We start from the raw sequence: 5,190 nt of genomic DNA, 5'->3' as shown, positions 1-5,190 counted from the left end.
AATTTGGAATTCGGGAAAATTCCATCAATTTGTTTGAGACTGTATTTCCACTATCTTAACTTTTTTTGCAATTAGAGTGTCTACAACCAACTTGTAAGCTAATATTTGGAAATAAAATTGATGGGAAATATTCACCGTGTGTGGACAAAGAAAATGAAAGAGCGGAAAAGATTTGGAAATAAGAGGTAATGGTGCACGTGGGCCTATATTTGATGATATTCTTTAAGCAATGTTAGCGCATACTTGGGCAATATGAGTAGCACACTAGCGTAAAGGAAGAAATATTTTCATATAAAGAGGAAATGCGTAGAGAAGGAAATGGAAAGGACAATATTTGCTTACTTACCTTCACAACCCGAGGGCTTCTCTTTCCTTCGTTTGAGAAAGAACGAAGCCGCAGTAAATGCGCTGCACAGGAGAGAGAGCGTGCAGGCCTCCTAGCGAGGAGGAGAGAGAGTATCGCAGGCTAGGAAGAGGAGAGAGAATGGAAAGAAGGCAGAAGATATCAATTGAGCCCACCCCTCCACATGGCACTTCATGAATGGTCGGGAACTACGCTAACATGGTGCTCCCGAATCACCCAATATTTTCTCACCGGAGCCTGGTCCTTACACCTAGACACAAAAGTTGTTTTCTTGGCAAGAAAATATTGGGTGTGCATGGAAACGTTTCTTAGAAACGTTTCGGAACACTTCGTACGGATTTTGTTTTTTTGTTTCCGGAACAAAATAAGAACAAAAAAAGAAACAACAATTTGTTGTTTCTTGTTAAACAAAAATGAAGAAACGTTTCTTCTCTCTCTTCTTCTTTTCTTCTTCTTTTTTTTTTTTCTTCTTTTTCTTTCGCCAGTCGCCGGCCTCGGCCATCGCCGGCGACCAGCCGTTGAGGGTCGTCGAGGCTGAGCCTCGCCCGCGCCGGCGAGGCCGAGCCTCGCCTTGGCTGGGCGAGCTAGGCCTCGTCGGATCCGGGCGAGCTCGAGCTCGCCCAGCCATGGCGAGCCCGAGCTCGCCCGGCCAAGGCGAGGCTCGGCCTCGCCCACCATGGTGAGCCCGAGCTCGCCCACCAAGGCGAGGCCGGGCTCGTCCAACCACGGCGAGGCTCGGCCTCGACGAGGGCCGGCGAGCCTCACCGTGGCCGGGCGAGGCCGGCCCCGTCGGCCGGTCGCCGCGGGGCCGGTGACCGGCCGAAAAAAAAAAAAAATAAAAAGAAAGGAAAATGAAAAATAAAATAAAAATGTTTTAAAAATTAAAAGAAACAAAAAAAAAGAATAAAATTTATCAAACGTGTTTCTATTCATATTTTATTCCCGAAACAAACGTTACCAAATGCATTCTTTTATTCAAAAATTGTTCCCGAACAGAAACACTTTTTTTTTTTTGTTTCGTTCCCTTGAACAAAAAAAAAGAACAAAAGCGTTACCATTCGCACCCATTATGTACAGCTCTCATTTCACCATATAATCCACTCACTGGGTGAATCCATTCACCAAGCGAAACGTATCATCGGGTGTCATGCTAGAACAGAGCTAATTTTAGAAAATAGGGAAATCGTTTGTCTCCTACTGACCCACCAGAGACCCGGGCAGTCTCTCAGTCAAATTTGAAAAAGCAAGCACGAAGCGCTTTCTCTGCAAGAAAATATTTGGTGCGGCTCCACCGAATCCTTCCTCCCATAATTAATTTGAATGGAAGGGAGGCTTTCCCTCTCTCCATTTTTTAATTCCACTCTCGCCCGGTCCTCTGCTCTTTGTTCTCTCTGACGGCAGCCCGCCGTCCGACGAACCACCACACCGCCGCCACCTTTTCCTCATCTACTTCTGACACGCTTCCTCGGCATCCACCAACGCCGGTTCCTTCCCGAGAATCTCTCCTGGTCACTCTGCCCTTTGCTTTTTCTCCGCCACTGCTTCCGCAACCGCTTGGTTTGCTTCGGATTGTGATGAACTCGGGGAAGGTTTTTCACGACACTCGGTTGTTTCTCTTTCTGTTTTCTGGCTGCTTTGTTACATTGAGAATGAGAAAGTTGTGTGGGGTGATTGCAGAGTCGCAATGATGTCGAAGGATCTTTGTTTGTTGTTGAGAGGTAGCTGTTGTTTGAAAGTTGTAATCTTCTGCTTCACGAAATAATTTTCTTGACTGTCGTGTTTGATGATCTCCATCTGTGACACTTTGAATAGGAATACTTAGCCGAGGTTTCAGTTCATTGTGCTGAATAGGCGAAGCGCAGGTTTGTCGCCTCGTTTTCCCAAGGTTTCAGATGGTATGCTATGCCTTACTAGCAAATGAGGCTTTTCTCTTGGCATTCTAGTCATCTGCTCATGCTTCATACATGTTTGCTCTTTTGTTCGGGCCAATGATCCAACTACTGAACGCATCATCACTCCACGAATTGCCCTTACAACTACTGAGTATCTGGCTTATGAATATGGGAAGCATGTTTTAGTCTTCGTATGCAGATGCCCTTGGTGAGGTAAGAATAACCTGAAAAAAAGTTGCCATAATGACCATATAATGAGAGTTAGTCTTGCTATTAATTGTTCATTAATGAGGCAAGCCGTTGCTTCTCTGGTTTCTCCTGAAGCATTGGAAAACTGCAGCTAAACTTGCAATCAGTCTAGGGTCAAAGAATTATTAGCCCTTTACAATTTCTGACTGGTAATTTTGAGCTGTCATCTGCCTGTAGGTATCAACTACATTGGAGGAAGTTCCTAGAAGGCGTGGGTATCCTGGGCGCATGTTCGCTGATACGGCAACGATTTACAAGCGTGCTGAGCTTACTGAAGGGCGAAAAGGCTCCATCACTCAAATTCCTATTTTGACTATGCCTAATGATGTTGGGTTTAATGCTTACACAAGGTCAGCAATCCAGTCAATTCTCCACACCTAATATAGTTTATTCTTGTTATGCTGATGAGATGTCTATAATTCATTGTTTATTCATTAGATATTACGCACCTGACTCCAGATCTTACTGGTTATATTAGGGCAGATATATATCGATAGACAACTTCACAATCGGCAGCTTAGTTGGGCTCAAACGATAGGACGTGGAGAACTCACCTCAGTGCCATTGTCTGCATTGGCAAAAGAAAATACTCGTATCACTTGACTTCTCGTACCGTGTTTTGTTCTGAATTGCTGACTCGAATGCATCGTTGTTGTCCCATAGAGTGGTATACAGCGTTTGTACACCTAAAGAGATACGTACTTTGGTGCATGGAAGCAACCATATTATGAGGTGGTTTATATGCTTCTATTATACGAGAAAATAATGAGCCAGTTTAGTGGCAAACATAGTTGGACCGTATTATGTTCCATGACATTTACTGCTTATGTGATGGATCACTTCATTTCTTACTTCGCTAAATACTCTGGTTGTATGGCTGGAAATATAATCCTTCTGACTATACCAAAGGGTGCTTAGCTTTATAATGAAGGCTTATCTACTTATAAATTCATTGTTTATACATTATATCTTTTCTGAAACAGACATATACTCCCATCAATGTGCTTCCATCACTCTTGCGACTGATGAAAGTAAGATATTTTTTACTACATTTAAAACTTCCCAATTCCCTTTGGATTTACTTCAGGTGTTTGATCTGTACCCTTTACCTTGCCGAGTGCAATAGGCGAGGAAATGACACAGAGGTCATCCCAGGTATTTTCTTGTGAAATAGATAGTTTAGTCTTCATTTATTTATTTATTTATTTGGTCATAAGTTTAGTCTTTATTGAAATGCTGGTAATTGGTATTAAACTATTACTAGTTTTTCTGCAGCTATACACAAATTATGCAATTGGGAAAGATGTTCAAGCTATGAAAGCCGTGATTGGAGAAGAAGCTCTATCTTCTGAGGATTTGGCCTCTCTCTCTCTCTCTCTCTCTCTCTCTCTCTCTCTCTCTCTCATGCAAACCATTGGGATTCTCCTAATTCAATTTTCTCCTCCTCTTCCTATCGTTTGTCTTCCACTTGATATTCTAAGTAATTATACGTGATTCTCTTTTCGTGATATTTCAGTTTTATCTGGAGTTCCTTGAAAAGTTCAAGAGGAAATTTGTGTAGGGAGCCTACAACACATGCAATATTAATCAGTCTCCTGACTTGGCATGGACTTTGCTTTATATATTCTCTCGCAAGCTGCTTCACTGTATACTAGCAAAGACGCTGGACCAGTACTACAGCCGTGACTCCACAAACTGATTTAAAGAAGTTGCATGACTGTCACCAACCGGTGCTCTGTCATCTTTTGTTGGCTTGCCTAAACCGACCCCACTTTTGAGGAGCAACGTATGATGGCTCACTAGCTTCTCCAGCCAAATAAAAGGAATTCATCCTCATATGCTCCTCCCTTATACATTGTCGCATAAAGTACAATTCCTCCCTTATATTTTCAGGGCTGTGTTTATTGAATGCAGTGTTCTAAACACGTAGAATGTTGGGACTTGGGAGAAAGATATAATTTTTGTTTGAATTACTGATGGTTGATATAGAAAAATTGTTTACAAAGAACTGCCTCTATAATTTCTTAGTTCTCATCTTTGAAGTGGATGCGTTATGAACTCTTAAGTCACCAGTCAATATAATGTTCACAGTGAAACTAATTCAGGAACCACAGAAGCTGCATTCGCCAACAAATTGGTGTGGGATGGTGGCTTGTCGCTGCATGATAAGCAACACATGCTTGTCATGGCTCAATATCCTCTTATATATGTTAAAATATTTTGCTATGTTCCAAAAGGATAAGAGGGAATGCATGTATGAAATGTCATCAGTTGCTAGAGCATATCTTTGACAAGTCTAGACAAATTAGCTTGTCCTAACAACGTGTACGTGTAAAGGGAGATGAGTCGAAGTATAATTTATGACCCTTCTGTTTGGATATGTTTATTGGTGTTGCATTTTGAATGCAAAAGCTCATAGCATATTGACCAAAGTTTTGCAACGTCACAACAGACCAAGAAATGAAAGAATGGACTATCTTTTGAGTTGTGCCTGAGTACAATTTATGCCACGAGCTTTGGAATTGTCTATCTTTTTCTTTTTTCTTTTAAAGATTTTGGGCGTTTTGTGTGAAAGAAGTCACCCATCTAACATTTAGAGGTACCAGTAAAAAGTTGAGTATCATATTCCAAAAGCCAAACTAAACAGCTTGTCGCGACCTACCCCTCGGGGGCAGGGAATAGGTT

The 5,190-nt window shown here is 42.0% G+C and overlaps 1 long non-coding RNA gene across 1 annotated transcript; it reads left to right on the top strand.

Annotated features, from left to right (window-relative positions):
* The first annotated feature begins 1,735 nt into the window (after positions 1–1,735).
* On the top strand, positions 1,736–4,445 carry LOC104436702. The gene is made up of 5 exons (XR_005548965.1): positions 1,736–2,082; positions 2,177–2,259; positions 2,683–2,855; positions 3,593–3,660; positions 3,781–4,445. It is a non-coding gene; the product is annotated as an uncharacterized LOC104436702 (long non-coding RNA).
* The last annotated feature ends 745 nt before the right edge of the window (positions 4,446–5,190 follow it).

Source organism: Eucalyptus grandis, chromosome 3 (assembly GCF_016545825.1).
Source record: "Eucalyptus grandis isolate ANBG69807.140 chromosome 3, ASM1654582v1, whole genome shotgun sequence".
In the NCBI taxonomy this organism is placed as follows: Eukaryota; Viridiplantae; Streptophyta; class Magnoliopsida; order Myrtales; family Myrtaceae; genus Eucalyptus; species Eucalyptus grandis.
Note: the sequence above shows the minus strand (reverse complement) of the source record. Positions and strands in the feature narration are given on the sequence as shown.